Source organism: Lissotriton vulgaris, chromosome 1_1 (genome assembly GCF_964263255.1).
Source record: "Lissotriton vulgaris chromosome 1_1, aLisVul1.2, whole genome shotgun sequence".
In the NCBI taxonomy this organism is placed as follows: Eukaryota; Metazoa; Chordata; class Amphibia; order Caudata; family Salamandridae; genus Lissotriton; species Lissotriton vulgaris.
In genome coordinates this window covers 395032647-395049832 of record NC_141685.1, presented here as the reverse complement: position 1 = coordinate 395049832, position 17186 = coordinate 395032647, and positions in this window count along the sequence as shown.

Below are 17186 nucleotides of genomic sequence, written 5' to 3'. Positions count from 1 at the left end.
AATTTTTGTAATTTTCTCTCCCCCCCCCTGACCCCCCCCCCACCCCCGCCCCGAAACAACAGGAAAATAAAATAACTGTTAGGAATGTCAAAGCGGTCACGTAAACGCCCAATTCGTGTTCATGTGTTTTTCTTATCAAGACGTCCCTCACCAGAGTTCATCTTGCCCACTATTTAAATCCAGTTACTGTGTAATCGTCATTACGGACTTTCCAACCAAGTAGAGACCCCCAGAGTGCACCCATAGTCCCCCTGTATCCCAACAAAACTGAACATCTCCATCCCACCTTCAATACCCCCCCCCCACATCTGTGCGGTGGACTAGCCTTCTGCCTCTTCTTCATCTGAATCATCTTGATCATCTTCTGGCAAAGGATCACAAATCTCTCCCCTATATACATTCCACTTGGTCCAACTTTTGTTCCACTTTCCCGGGCAGGCACGATTGGAGTATACCGCCCGTTCCGTTATCATTACTTTGTCCATATTCCGACACCATACTGACTTGGTTGGTAGCTCCGCCACCCCCCATTTTTGTGCAATATCTCTTTTCGCTATAAGCAACCCTACTGTGACCCAGATTTGGTCATGTCTGGAAATATCGGTAGGCTCCCACACATTTAAGAGGCACCGTTTCGGTTTTGGCAATAGAGATGTGTCTAGTGTTTGTGATATCGTTTGCAGGACCTGTCTCCAATATTCCTGTATCCGGGGGCAGTCCCAGATGGTGTGGAAAAACGTACCTTCCTCCCCGCACCCGCGTAGGCAACATGGGTGTGGTATCCGGTGAATACGGTGTAGCATTGTTCTCGTGTAGTACACTCTGTGTAAAATTTTTCATTGAACTAATCGCAGCCGCGCTGAGATGCCCACTTCCTTAGGAGAGGCTAGTGCTTTATTCCATTCCTGCTCGTCCATCCCACAGGTATCACCCTCCCATTTCTCCTTCAGAGACAATGTTGGGTCAGGTAAATTATTAAGTAATTTGCGGTAAGTAAGGGATGTAGCGCGCTCGACCATAAAATCTGTAAGAAGGCGGTCTTCCAGTGGGGAAGACTCAGGCAGATCTGTGTCCGCGGGCAAGGCTGTTAACAGTGCGTGACGAATCTGAACATATCTGTAAAGTTCCCTGTCACTGAGTTCATAGAGCTCTTGCAGTCTCTGGAAGGGTATCACTCCACCCCTCTCCCAAAGATCGCCCACCGTGGAGATCCCTATTGCGTCCCAGTGTGAGAAGCCCTTGCTGTTTCTCATGTCGCAGAGGATTCGAGAGTCCCATAACGGGGTTAGTTTGGTAATTCTACCTTTCCAACCCAGGGTCGCCGTTGCTGTGTGCCAGATTTCTACAGTAAGCCTGGTGGGTCCTATTAATGTGCGTGTTTTACGTCGATCATACAATGGGGCTAGTAAACTGTCAGTGCCTAGTTGCGTTCTATCCGCCTGGAAGGCTGGCTCGGTTTGGGAGGTGTGGATCCACTGGTTGATGGGTTTGAGGTGTGCCGCCCAGTAATACAATTTTAGATTGGGCAAAGCAATACCACCATCATACCACCCTCTATTCAGTTTTGATTGTGCTATACGGGCGGGGAGGTTCCCCCACAGGAGGTTGGATACTAGTGCTGCCACCTTCTAGAAGAAGCCGGGGTTCACCGAGTAGGGCGTATTTTCGAGGACGTAGAGAAAACGGGGCAGGGCCATCATCTTGTATAATGCTGCTCGCCCCAACAATGTCAATGGGAGTCCCGACCAAAAATGCACGTCCCGTTTAAGTCTGTCCAGGTGGGGTTTCAAGTTTTTGGCCACGAATTCTGCTGGGTCTCTAGTGACATGTATGCCCAAATATTTGAATGATGTGCCGGTTATTCGTAAAGGGCAGTCCGATTCGAGGACCGGGGCCTGACCCTTTAGGACATACAGTTCGGATTTGCCCCAATTCAGTGTATATCCGGATATTTTTCCATGGGTGTCACAGAGGTGTAGTAGAGCGGGGATACCAGTTTCCGGGTTGGTGAGATATACCAGCATGTCGTCCGCATAGAGGGACAGTCGATCCTCCCAGCCCTCCTTCCAGGAGATACCCTGTAGGTGGGGTGAGGTTCCAATCAGGGTTGCTAGGGGTTCTAATGATAGAGCAAACAACAATGGTGATAGGGGGCAGCCCTGTCTCGTGCCTCTACCCAAGGGAAACTCTCGGGAGATATGGCCATTAGCCACCACTCGTGCCCGTGGGTCAGTGTATAGTAACCTCACCCATGCGATGAAGCGGGGGCCGAAGCCCATGCGTGATAAGCTCTCAAAGAGGTAGGCCCATTCCACAAGGTCAAAGGCCATCCTCGCATCAAGTGCCATTATCACTGCTGGAGTTTCCACTGTGTCTGCCCGTGCCAGCACCCCGTGCAATCTGCGCAAGTTTAGTGCCGTGTTACGATGGGGCATGAATCCGGACTGGTCCGGGTGTATAAGGGACGACAGGTGGGGCAAGATTCTCAATGCCAGGAGTTTGGCCAAAATCTTGGCTTCTGCATTAAGCAGCGATATGGGGCGATAAGAGGAGCAGTTTTCAGGCGGCTTGCCAGGTTTAGCGATGGCCACTATGGTTGCTGCTCGCTGATCCGGCGGGAGCGTGCCCTTTTCCAAGCAGTTTTTGAACATCTCAAGCAGATGTGTACTTAGGGTCTCCGGCATCGCCTGATACCACTCCACCGGTATACCGTTAGGTCCCATTGCCTTGCCCGGGTTTAAAGCACGGATCGCCAGTTGAATTTCGTCAGCGGTAATGTCCGCTTCCAACTCCTCAGAGATTTCCGGGGTTAATGTATTAACCCCAATTGGGACTAATACGTCTCTGGCCATCTCTGGCGTCACCGTGTGTTCGGGGGTGTACACCTGTTCGAAGTGGTCTGCAAGTAATTCTACTATGTGTCTCGGGTTAGTGTGCACCTCCCCGTGCTCATCTTTCAATTTTGGAATGCCTCTCGAGTCCCCATCTCTTTTGTCGAGCCACGCCAGCATTTTCCCAGCCTTATCGCCCACCTCATAGACCCTGTTCTGAGTGTCGGACAGGCGTCCCCTGACTTGTGTGCGCAGATAATCGTTATACAATTGTTGTTGTAGGGTAAGTGCATGCATGGTGAACGGAGTGGGATGTTGTTCATGAGTTGTGGTCAAAGTTTGTAAGGTCAACTCCAGAGCATCCAGCTCCTGAGCCCGCTGTCGTTTGAATCCCGTGACAGAGTTTATAGCTTGGCCCCGCAGCACCATTTTATACGCCTCCCAAAGAACCTCGGCTGAGCGTACCGAGTATATATTCTCAGTGTAGTATTGTGCTGTAGTCTTTTTAAGAGCTTTGCGAACATGGGGGATCTTGAGGTACGCAGCATGTATGGGATAGATGCGTTTACGCGTTTGCATTTGTGAGGAGAGAGTTATGGTCAGTGGGGAGTGATCCGAGATCCCTCGCGGGTGAATCTCCATCGTGTCTATGTAATGAAGTCCGTCCCCCAGGGTCAGGAAGTGATCGATTCTAGACAGACTACCATGTACTGCCGAGTGAAAAGTGTATTGCCGTACAACGGGGTGGAGGTGTCTCCAAATATCGACCAGTCCCCATGGCTGTTAAAAATTGCTGAAGGCGGGGTACCCCTCCCACGGGGGCTGGTGTTGGGAACCTATCAAGTTGTGTATTCAGAATGGCGTTAAAGTCCCCTCCGAGAATAATTTCCCCATCCGGGAGAGATAGGAGAAATTCGCCCAGTTTAGGGAGGTGTACTGAGTGGTGTGCTGCTGGGATGTATACTGAAACTAGGTTGAAAAGTCTCCCCTCCCATTGTCCTTGTAGTGCTGCGAAGCAGCCCTGATCGTCCGTTTTAGTGTGCAGGGGGAGGAAGCGTGAGTTTTTTTGCATCAAGATTCCGGTACCCCTAGAACCGGACGTGAAATCTGAGTGGACCATCATCTTGTACCCTCTTCTATTCAGGGCCTTGGTGGTCTCCCCTGTTAAGTGGGTTTCCTGCAATAGAGCTATTGTGGGCTTGTGTCTCTTGAGTGCAGTGAGTACTAGCCCCCTTTTCACCTTGTCTCCCAGTCCTCTCACATTCCAAGACAGTAAACGCAAGGAGGGGCACTGTGTCTCAGGGTCTACACTCCCTCCCTCAGCTGCCGGGATGTCAACGATTTGGTCCCAGGGGTGCCACTAGGTGTCGGAGGAGAGGTGTAGCAGACGATGTGGGTGTGTGAACGTGTGGGAGGATGATGAGCGCTCTCATGTGGGTCGGAGTCTTCCATACATTTCCCCCTCTTGGGATTAGCTCGGGTGAACATTTTGTCTTCATCAGTGACCTAACATACAATTTCCTAACAGTCAAAAAACAGCCCTTCCCCCTTACCCCCCTCCCTGCATCCCTGCCTAACGGACTTTCAACTGCCCGCCCCCTCAACTGAGCAGAGTGCCTAACCCATCCCCAAACCAAAGTACTTGCGTGTAGGGGGAAGAGTGTCTCCCCGAGCAGGCGGCATCCCTGCGTGCTCTTGGGTTAGCCATGCTAGAGTCCATGTGCAGCAAAGAGAATGTAAAGTCAATAAACATTGAATGTCACTGAGATAAAACCCGGGTCAGGAATCATTCCTCTCCTCCTGCTCCTGGAAAGCTGCGGGAGGGGGATCTCTCTGCGCCACCCCCGTGACCAGACACTTGTGAACCATTTTTGCTATGGTCTGCGCTTCCGTGGTCCGGCCTATGAGATTTTCGCTGCCGACCAACCGTGTGCCATCCCTCCAGCCAGTCCCGGGCAGCGTCCGGAGAGTCAAAAAACCACACTTTTTTGTCCGCCACAACTCTGAGCCGAGCCGGGAAGAGCATCGAATATGGTAGTTCCTTTTCTCTCAACGTTTTCTTAACTTCCAAGAACGTCCTCCTCCTTTTGGAGACTTCGGCTGTGTAGTCCGGGAAAAAGACAATCCTCGAGTTCTGAATTTGGATGGCCGGTGCCACTCTCGCAGCCTGTAATATGGTGTCACGGTCCCTGAAGTTAAATAGTCTAGCCAAGATAGGCCGGGGTGAGCTCCCAGACTTTGGTTTTCCCCCCGGAACTCGGTGGGCACTCTCCACGGAGAAGAAATTCGAGAGTCCCTTGGGCTGAAGCTGGTTTTTGATCAAGTCCTCCACATAGAGATCCATCGCCCCCGTGTCTTCGGATTCCGGCACACCCAAAATTCGGACGTTGTTGCGCCGGGAACGGCCCTCCTGATCATCCAGTTTTTCTCTGAGCTGTTTGTTGTCTGTCTGCAAACGTTCCATCGCTGTTTGCAGTTCGGAGACATCCTCGACCAAGGATTTAGTGACCACCTCGACCTGTTTGACCTTCTCACTCATTTTCTGGAGGTCCGCCCGTATCAGTGTGACTTCCGTGGCCGTCGCCCCAACTGTCGCCTGCACCTGGGCTAAAGCCGCCAAGACGTCTTCAAGCGTGGCCTTTTTCGCCCCCTCTGTTTCGGTTGTTTTTCCCGAGGCCTTGCGTTGTTCTTGAGGCGGTGTCTGCCTTTCATACGCAAATTTGTCCAATTTAACCTGGGTGGTGCTGTTCTTGGGGCCTCTGTTCGACATTGTGCGAGTGGTTGCGGTGTTACCAGAGGCTGCAGCAGGGTGGTGGACAGATCGGGTCGGGTCTTGCACTGTTAGTGGCATCGGTTCCGTGTGGAGGTCCGCGAGGTGGTATCTGCGTAGGCAGGAAAATGGCGGCGTCACGTCCGAGTTACACTTCTTCTCCCGCGCCCCTGATTAATCCTGCGGAGTTGTAGAGGATTGACGGGCGCCGCAGAGTTTCCCTCGTGACTTCGGAAGTATTCTGCCGGGTTTCTGGAGTAACATCCATGACGGGCCGGGGCTTCCTGCTCCGCACTGCCGCCACCAGCTCACTTCCGGCCGGCTGTGAACTCGCCGCGACTCCGCTGCTTCCAGGCTGGCACTAGGCCTCTCCCCGCTCCGGTCTCCGCTCGGCAGTTCGATGCGAATTCGGGCCTTCGCTGACCCCAACGTTGCTGCGTTGGTAGCTGCACGGTCTCTAGGTCTGGTCCTCCCCTTAGAGCTTGTGAAGATACGGATAAGTAGCTCGGATTGCTGCGGGAAGCCGCCTTGCCTCGGGAGCCTCTCTAAGCTGCGGCCGCCATCGTTGGCTGCTAACCACGCCCCCCGAATATGCCTATTTTTGTTATGCAATTTAGTAAAGTTCACATGCTGTTTTCCTATGTTAACCGAATCTTTAGGCCTATAATGCATTTCCCTGGAATCTCTCGCTTTAGAATTAATAGTTTAGATCTCATGTGTGCTGTGGAATTTGTTCTTTTTCACGTTTTGTGTTGCAGGTAAAAGAAGCGCTCTTGTTGGCTAGAATAATATCTTTGCTTTATTAGTTAGGCAAGGGCATAAAAAGTTACATCATATGGTCTGAATCGATTATGGAAGGCCATTGTCCTACGCACAGGGGAGGGCATGGGAACCAAGGCCAAATGTGGTGAGAAGAAGAACATGTCCCAAGGAAAACTACCTTTAGGACGGTACCCAAAGTGGATGGTGTCACCTCCAAATGATCTTGGAAGAGTTCTCTTCAATATTGTTTTGTTGGGAGTAGGGAAAGAGCCCACTTCTCCTTCTGGAGTGAAAACACCTTAGAGCAAGCTCTGTCTCAATCGTTTTATGCTATCTGACCCATCAATGGTGGAGAGACTTCTTAGGAATACTCCACATGCTGACACCTTTTATTTCTTTTCCCTGAAGATGCTTAAGTAGGGGTGTCATCTTTGCGTTAGTGTAGGGATCGATTAATGCTTCATATTCATCAACCTTCGATGAAGAGAATCTTGGACTCATACTTTCTGATCCTCTGTATCCTGCTTCTTGAATTAATTGTTTTGTTTATGTTGCACTGTTTAAACTGGATCTGCAGGTTTGGCTTTATGCTGATTCCTGTGTATTTCTACACTCTCATCTTGAGGTGTCTGTATGTCCAGTTGTTTTTGGCATTGTGATAAATTAACCTTACAGTGTTGTGTGTGGTCATTAGGTGCCCAAAGGAATTCTGGATGATTTGATTGATGACAATGACAAATTTTCTCCCTTCTACTCTTTCATGCTGCTAAAAAGAACCCTTGGAGTGTGACTATAGAATAGGTCCAGAACATTAAGGACCTGGCCCTTTCAGAGGCAAGGCAGAAATGTTTTCTATAATCACAGCAATGTGTACTTAACATTGATGAAATGTTTGGCCTATTAATCCCTGGACCTGAATATTTCTCAAACCATTGGACCTATAAATATTGTTCTATTGTCTTTTGTTTTTTCACACACTTTTTCACTGTTCTTACTCACTGTGTGGTCACATGAGCACTAAACACTCCACTTAAAAAAGGACTTTTGAACTGTTTATGTAAACAATATGATTCATATCAAATGAATGGGTCCAGTCTTTTCCAATTTCAAAAGATTCATTTCACTCTTGATTACTCTGTTTTTGAGGCACCTTCTCAAAAACTATCATGAAAGGTTTATGCATGCTGTTCAACCTTGAGGGAGGTTTGAACCCGTCTATGTGAATGCTAGGAATATATGGTTCTTTAAGTACGTTTCTTTGTTCTCTTCTTTGCGGGACCACCCCATAATCAATGTGTGTGACAAGCTTAAGTTGGACTAATAGAAATAATTATTATTTTTGTTTTTATCAGAAAGGAGTCATTTATTGTTTCCACAATTGTGCTGCATAGTACCTGTTGCTGATTCATAATTCAGCAAATTAAAAATCTTTACAAATGGGACAGAAGAAAGAAGGACCACACACATTAACAAACTGGAGTTATCATACAATTGTGATTTAAAAATGAATGGTTAAGATACACAGAGGTTTTGCTTGAACTTTTTGTATTTGTATTTGTTCATGTGTTTTCCATAAAACATACTACGGTATTTTTATATACATCTACACAAACACAATAAGATGATGGATGGAGTGCTGAAACTTTTCACACACTCACTCCTAGTCACAGATCTTGGTAGAATCCATCCTCATTCTTCTGCTCACTAAGCCAATCCACCATCTGCAAATCAGTTGTGACCCTGCTCCTCATGGGAACAGTTCAGCTTGAACTGCCTTGCCAGGTCCTCTCTGGACTGGAGACAAGCTTCCTGGGACTGGTTTCGGAGTATCATCCCTCATCAGCCAGGCTAGCTTGAATCCAGTGGCAAAATGAGCAAGGGAACATAGCAAAAATGATAAGATGATATGATAATTGATTTTTATCAATTTTATTGCGTTTTAACCTGTGTGTACTTTTATGGATGTATTAATTCCGAATAAAGATCATTTGACTTGACTTGATAAGATGATATGACTTGGGGTGAATGTTGGATTTGTTCGGCATTCCATCCATCATCTGTTCTTTTTTTCATTTAAATCTTTCTCATTTTAACTTCTGTAACTATACATCCTTGCAGCGGGATCCTCAGGTGAGAGAGGGCTGGATGGGTACGTAGCAGGTACTTTGCCTGGAACCTGAACATGTTTTAAAGTATTTAAAAAAAACATAACTAATTGTGCTATGGATCCTTGATAGTTCAATGTCCTCAATCAGCAATTGAACACTTGAAAATGGAAACATACAGTTTGTGAAACTTTATATTACTGTGTGTAATTTCTAAATACCATTTGTCCCTAACTGTCAGTATAAAAACTCATTTTAGATTTTTTTTTTGAGGCTACGCTGCCTTTTCACTTCTTCCCATGTTGGCTTCTCTATTGCCAGTTAAGCTTTTGCATAGGGATTTCTGTGGATCAGCTCTTAAACTGTGAATTCAGCTGTGATTGCCCTGACTCCCTAGGAGAATCACAATAAAATTTGCGCACGTTTTCCTCTAACCTTTACCTAGACCATTATGCACGTCCTATCTCAATTGGAAAACATGAATAAGGAAAAATATATCCCGGAAGCTCTTCATTGTGTATGAGGACCTGCTATTAGACCATTGCCAGGTAGCTGTGACATGAAGACTATCATAAGCAGAGGCCTTTAAGGAGTACCAGTTGGTCAGAGATAGTTGATGTGAATGCACCTAATTTCCTATGAGCCCAGGGAGGTCTGCCACAGTGTGGAGGGTTAAACTTACCACCACATACAGATCATTTTGTATAAAGATGAACATGTAAAACTTTATACAGTCACCCTAGGACTATCATATAATTAATCCGTTGTGAATAACTGTGAAAATAGGTTTTAGGAAAGTGACACTTTTGAAATATTGCAGATTTTTTTTGTTTCATTTGAAATTTAAGTATGCACAGTTTACAGATTAAATATCAAATGAGAAATCTATAAATCCGGCAACGACATTGTAAAGATATGGGTGTCAATATTTGTGACACCCAGGCTTAAACTTGGTTGCTACTTAGCTGTTCCTTGGCTCAGAAGGCTAGTTGTCCTCCTAATGTAAATACAGAAAACGTTCTTGTTTTTTGTCATATTTGAGCCCAGAACTGTACAAAGAGCTTGCCCAGTATCATCCAGACATAGGAGTGGAAGATTTCTCTTACATGTTTCTTGTCAGCGCACCACCAGAACCTGTCTTAGCGTTACGGTACCCAAAGGGACCCCAAAGGGTTTCTCACAGTTTGCAATTAGTGCAGAGTGCTGGCAACAACAGCAGAGTTTCAGAGTGCTGCATGGCACACATAATTTCAAATTTGGACTTCTTCTTTTGGTAGAGCAGATGTCATGAATTCCCATCAGAGGGTTGATATTTCCCCTAAAAATGACCTTTCCAAGATAGTTGCAGAAACTGAGAGTTGTAGGAATATCCCAATTCAAGATGTGTCAAAGTTTCATCTTGGGGCGAGGAAGCAAAAGACACAGAATTGAGGGACTGAATACCAAACAAATCAAAACATTCACCCGTAGGCAAGAGATCTGGTTAAATCCATCATTCTTTTGCTGACCATGCCACCCCAGTTTAGACCTGGCCATATACAAACCCCAGATCACTGTACTGGGGTGAATGTATGACATTGTTCTGCATTCTGTCTATCAATTGTTGTTTTTAATTGTCACCCCAAGTGGGATGGGTATGCCCAGACATGGATCCCGTGCTCTCCATGCTCCTGGAGTCAAGCTATCCTGGTTGATGAAGAGGATGCTTGTTTCCAGTCCAGGGAGGACCTGACCTGGCAGTTCAGACTGGACTGTTCCCATTGGGTGCAGGGTCAAGACTGATTTGCATATGGCTGGGTACAAACTGGAATAGCATGATGAGCAAAAAACAATGGATTTCTGCCCAGATCTCTGTACTGGGGTGAATGTATGACATTGTTCCGCATTCTTTCCATCAACTGTTGGTTTTTTTTGTCACCCAGAGTGGGACGGGAATGCCCAGATGTGGGTCCCATGCTCTCCATGCCACTGGAGTCATGCTATCCTGGCTGATGAGAGGTGAAACCCAGAAACTGCTCCTAGGATGCTTGTTTCCAGTTCAGGGAGGACCTGGCCTGGCAGTTTGGGCTGGACTGTTCCCATTGGGCACAGGGTCAAGACTGATTTGCATACGGGCAATCTAGAAGGGCTTACAACAGACAATCTTCATATACAGGGCCTGACTACGAGTACTGCGGTCTATCGGACTACCATACTTGCTATGGCGATCCAACCACCGCCTCCAGTGTGGCACCATGCGCTGCATTCTCAGTGTAGTGGTCTGTCCGCCGAAGAACTGCGACCTCTGCCAGGATCCAGGATCCCACTGCGTGGTGGTCTAAGGCAGGAATATGCTGGTTTTGCCGCAGAGGCACAGCCGAGCATATTTCTAATTGCCAAACCACCATCTTTTCCATGGCAGTGAGCCTGCCATGAAAGGGGTGGTTGTGATGCAACTAAGGGGCCCCTAATGGGACCCCTGCTGTCTCTGAGCCTGGGATTTGCACTTCAGTTCCTTCATGGTGCCACACCATGCAGGAAGGTGCAGTCGGCTCTCTGACAGCAGCAGTCTGCATGTCAGGCTCTTCTATGAGCCTAACAGACCGCCAGTATCAGACCACTGCAGCACCACCCGTGAGACCAGTATTTAACTCCTAATATGGCTGACAGGCGCACCACGGATTCGGTGGTCCTACAATGGATGGAAAATTGGCGCTGCCACTGTAGGGCCACCAAAATCGTAATCAGGCCCACAGTCTGTGACACAGTGATATTTACCTTGTATGCAACTTGTGCCTGCATTGTGCACTATGCAGCTGCTGTACTGTAAAATCACTTATGCAGATTTAATAGCAAAAACATTTTCCATGTTTTAGAGAATGGTATATGTAGTGAGACGGTTTCTATCAGATCCTCCCTGGCCAGAAACATAATGCTGGTCAACAAGGCAAAAATAAATAAATAAATACAGGAAACAAGGTGAAAGGTGGGCTTCCTACAGGTAACATACTCCTGGTCATTGATGTGGACTCAGAAGGCCACCAAGCCTGGATGCAGCCTCTTAATATCCTCTGGGTTGAAAGGCGACCTGTTTACATTCATGGAGCAGCAGGTGAACCAACTGCACTATGTCTTTAGGCACACACGTATGTTATTATTAAGAGATCTAGACGGTGTCCTAATTGGTATATTCCACACATAAACATACATGACGCAATACCTCCCCACACTACTCCAACCACTCATGGCTGCTCCACTCTGCGTACTCCCCTGCAGGCTGCTCCTATGACTGATAAAGTACTATCAGAAACTAGCTACCAGAGAACACAAGACACACTACAAAGCACACCAGGAAAGGATGCATCTTAAAATAGGTTAATGGAGTGCTCTAAAAGGTATCTGCTTTGTCAAGGAATATATAGTAGAGCAGTCAATGAAAACAAAGAAGTTGCTGCAGGTCTGCTTCACACTCCACAGCTTCAATATTAACAGAGGATTCTAGATCTGGAGTAGCTCAGACAGCCCTTTACGAGATGAACACCAAAACTGCTTAGGTATGGAGTTGTTAGGTAGCTATTGCAATAGCATTGTCATAAGATAGTGGCTCATTTGAGATGGGCAGCACTAGCCCAGGGAATGTATTGCAGAGATGTACAATACAAAAATGTACAGGATTACAGGTAACACCTGCAAGCATCTTAGACCTCCTAGCTACTACCACCAGGTGTGCAACTATGTCAGGATCTCTTCCTGATTGCCATAGACGCCACAGTTACATCACAGCATATAATCATACACATTACAGCCTATATGGAAATTAAAGGGAGGCCAGTGCATCTGTAGTAATTATGGGATAACCAACAGGAATAGATCCACCCTCATGATTACAAGGCAATGCTCTCTGGTATCCTACTTCTACACTGCACTTCCCAACACCCCAAAGGATGCCGAAGGTCATCCTTCTTAAAAAAGCACTGAAGAAAGATAACATCACCATCACCCTGACAAATCTACACTGCTTTCCTACCCAAATCAGTATCACCTTAACATCTGCTGCATCATTGGAGACACCTCCAAAATTCTGTACTGTGTGTAGGATATTCTGCAAACAGTCAATTTGCCTTCAAAATCAAAACAATAATAGCACTAGCCTATGTCCCTGTCACAGAGGTTGCCAACCACTACAATTTACAAATGGGAAACCCTTTCTTCCACCAAAATGACGACAACTCAAATTCCAAATCCCATGATAGAATGTCTATGACACCACCTTGGAGGAAAAAAGAAACAATGCAGTGGAAGGATGGCATAATACCTTTCAATTCACATTAATCAGAACCCTACCTGAAATGCACAAATGTATAAAATCATATAAAAAGCACAAAGCTACCAACAACTAAGAATGTAGCAATCTGTTGCCAAAATTGAACCTAAACGTAGAAAGCATACCAAAAGAATGTACAATATGCTATAATTCAAAGTTAAACTCTTCATAAATAAGAAAAGAGTAAATTACTTAGAAATGACAGATAAAAGCGTACTATAAAAAAATAGTAACCTACCAAAAACCTCAGCAAATTCTAAACCAACATACCAAATATTTTTAATTTTAAATAATAAATACACCATTTTATTACATCAGTCACAAAATTAATTAAAATGTACATTTTATTGAAGACTGCTATAATAAAACTATATACTAATTATTTAATTAAAAATTTAACCATCACCAACCAAGAAAGTAATAAACAAACTTAAATCATCACATAAATTAATTACAACACATAACCCTAACAATTCAATATAATAATCACACAGGGGGCGATTACGTTTGGAAAGCCTCTGACCGCTAGTCGGAAGCTTTCCGAGCGCAGTCAGAGGCTTTCTGACCGACACGGTCAGCTTGAGGTCCGACCTCACGATTACTATGTTGGCGGTCAGAACGAAAACCGTCAGGTCATTCCGATGTGGTTACAACCGGCTCTCGGAGTCTTCCCACCAGTCGGAACCGGACCGTAATCCGGGCGTTTCTGCAGTCGGGATTATGATGTTGGTTTCACACAGCGTTTCCATGCCGGCCTTTCCTTCACAGAAAGGTTGTTGGAAAGTGACTTTAGAGGTCCCTAGCAGGGCCCCCTTGCCTCCCTGGTCTATGTTGGTGATCGAGGGGTACCTAGTGTACCCTTCAGAAAAACCCTGCAGGGTTTTACCCCCCCACCCATTTCTTCAATAGGAGCCTGTATTATGGAAAGTTTACAGCTGTAACCCAAGCTCTCATAGAGAAAAGTGAGTATGGGACCGAACAGTGTTCAATTGCATAGTAATCAGTCAGTTGAAACCATCGACTGGAGGTCAGTTGGTCCCGAGATTTGTTGGTCGGAGGTAACTCCGACCGACATCGTAATAATCCCCATAATGTTTACACAAACATTATAAAATTAAATTTCCCACCCAAAAGGCAATAACATTAATGAAACTTACTGTTATGTAGCTGGAGATATTTCTATGTATCCAAGTAATAAAAAATAGTACCAAAATTAGGAAAAATATTTCCAAAAAAGTCCTAAAAAACATGCAAAAATAAAATGAATCGAATAAAAATCCCTCAAAGCAATCAAAAGTATGTAGGAACCTTAACAAAACCTGACAAAGGGACTAATTATGATCCCGTTCAGAAAGCATTACTACCTAATCACTTCCTGAATGCTTTCCGAACGACTCGAATCGGAGGAGTCCGACCGAGCGATTTGGATGCATCAGATGCTTCCGGATACGATTCGGTCAGACTCCCATTGACTTCAATTGGAGCCTGTGTACCAAACGACAACACAGGCTCCCATTGAAGAAACAGGTGGCTGAGAAAATCGTGCACCCTGAGGCATGCACCCCTTGGTGCCTGTCACACTCGGCATGGTTGGAAAGGGGGGTCCGTTGGGTCCCCCACGGGCCCAATTCGGAAGGTACTGGGTGAAAAGGGGCCTGCTTCAGGCCCCCAAAGACAGATTCTGGCAGCTGATTCATTCCAGAGAAACCGATTTAGAATGGCTGTCCGAATCGGGCATCGTAATTGCTTGCTCGGAAACCGACAGATTGGGACAGCCCCAATGTTTTCTGGGCATCGTAATCAGTCATTGGGAACTGTGTATGATTCAGCATCATAATCGACCTCAAAGTGTTCAAACAAAATAATAAACCAGAAAAACTGAAAAAAGAAAATTAAGCATTAGTTTATTAAAAACCAAAAATTATTTCCTTTAAAAACCAAAAAGTAAACTTCCAATACCCATAGCACAAGTTCATAAACAAAAACTTGTAAAGTAAATTAAACAATCTACCTGTAAACACATCACACTCTCAAAAATATATATTGTGAGAAGCTGGCCTGTATATGAGGTCCACTAATGTAAGTGGGCACCTTGCACCAATCCAGACAACCCTTATGGTAATTTAAGAGATCTTAGAAAGCTCTCTAAGTGGTAGCTGTGGAGAGCAGCCTTCAGGCTTAGTCTTGAAGAACTGTAATGTAGCATGTTTTACCAGAATGCAATCTTATAGTATAGATTAAATGGAAGAACACCACACTAAGTATTTATAAAAATATGTATTTATTAAATAATACTCTCTAGTACGTTCCAATAACTCCAACACAGAGATAAATACAATGCACACAATACTTTAGCAAAGTAACAAAGTAAATAGCATGGAATACACAGTGAGTCCCACGGGGGACCAAACCATATACTAAGGGAGAGGTATAAGAACGAGTCAGGATGATGTTGAGAGGACATGGAATTGCTGGTAAGTTGATAGGGACCCCATGAAGAGCGTGTGCAGTGTGTGAACATGAACGCATGCTCTGTACAAGTCTATGTTCAAGTTGTGATTGGATTTTTAAGAATTAAGGACCCTTCCCTGAAAAAACCTTATGGAAGAAAGAAGGTTGGAGAGCCACCCCACCCGTGGATACCCTGGTACCCACACCAGGGAAGCCAGGTGCATACTGTGAAGTGGTGTCGGAAAACCGCGGTCAAACCCAATGGAGGACTTCAGGAAAGTGCCACTGCTGGAAGAGAAGAAAATGTCAGTAGGAACTCAAATGTAGATTCTTGAAGAGGAGTGCCTGAAATCAGAGGGGACAAAGTCTATGTTACTCAGGGGTGACAGGGAAACTTGGAAGAAGAATGCCCTCCGATGTCGTGTGCTTCATGGAAGATGATGATGACCTTGACTCTGCAGCTGTGAGGGCTAGGGACACTGAGGAAGACCGGGACCCGGGTACGAGCTGTCCCACAAAGGATGTTGAGTGCTGAGTGGTCAGTGTCCGGCTGGAGCACCAACAAGCCTTGTCAAATAAAACTCATGCAGGAAATTGAGAAGGTGCAAAGTTGGGACCAGCAGGATCCAGGGGAGTCACCACAAATAGAAGAGTATGGGCAGGCCTGAGCAACCAGGAGAGCACAAAAGAAACAAGTACAAAAAGAACAATTGATGGACAGAATGTCAAACAATGTCATACATTCACCCCAGTACAGAGATCTGGTCCTCAATCAATTGTTTTCTTGCTCACCATGCCATTCCAGCCTGGACTTAGCCATATGCAAATCAGTCTTGCCCTGCACCCAATGGGAACAGTCCAGCCCGAACTGCCTGGCCAGGTCCTCCCTGGACTGGAAACAAGCATCCTATGACCAGTTTCAGACTTTCAGCCCTCACCAACCAGGATAGCTTGACTCCAGGGGTATGGAGAGGACGGGACCCACATCTGGGCATACCCATCCCACTTGGGGTGACAAATACAAAAAGAACAATTGATGGACAGAATGCAGAACAATGTCATACATTCACACAAGTACAGAGATCTGGGCCTAAATCCATCTTTTCTTGCTCACCATGCCATTCGATCCTGGAACCTGCCATATGCAAATCAGTCTTGACCCTGCACCCAATGGGAACAGTCCAGCACGAACTGCCAGGCCAGGTCCTCCCTGGACTGGAAACAAGCATCCTAGGGCCGGTTTGGGTTTTCAGCCCTCACCAGCCAGGATAGCTTGACTCCAGTGGCATGAAGAGCACGGGACCCGCGTCTGGGCATACCCATCACACTCATGGTGACAAATACAAAAAGAACAATTGATGGACAGAATGCAGAACAATGTCATACATTCATCTCAGTAAAGAGATCTGGGCCTAAATCCATTGTTTTCTTGTTCACCATGCCATTCCAGCCTTGACCCAGCCATATGCAAACCAGTCTTGACCCTGCTCCCAATGGGAACAGTCCAGCCTGAACTGCCAAGCCAGATTTACATTTACATTTACATTTACATTTACAGGTCCTCCCGGAACTGTAAACAAGCATCCTAGGACCGGTTTCTCTCTTTTAGCACTCATCAGCCAGGATAGCTTGACTCCAGTGTCATGGAGGGCACGTGAACCACTTCTGGGCATACCCTCCCACTCAGCAGAGCAAAAGAAACAAGTGTCACACTCAAGTGGACCCACAGGCCGGAGGCACTGGAGTCACGAGAGGACCTCAAACAGCTCACCAAAAAATGCATGCCACGATGCACACAATTTGGTGTAGATGAAGATTCTGGTCACTGGAGGTGCTCGAGGTTGGGGCTACTTGGAGCTCGAAGATCTTGCAAAGAAGCCAACAAGCCTTTGCAACTGCAAGTTGGACATGGTGCACAGGGTTTTGGTTATTGCAACGCCCTCAAGGGATATTGGCCTCAAATT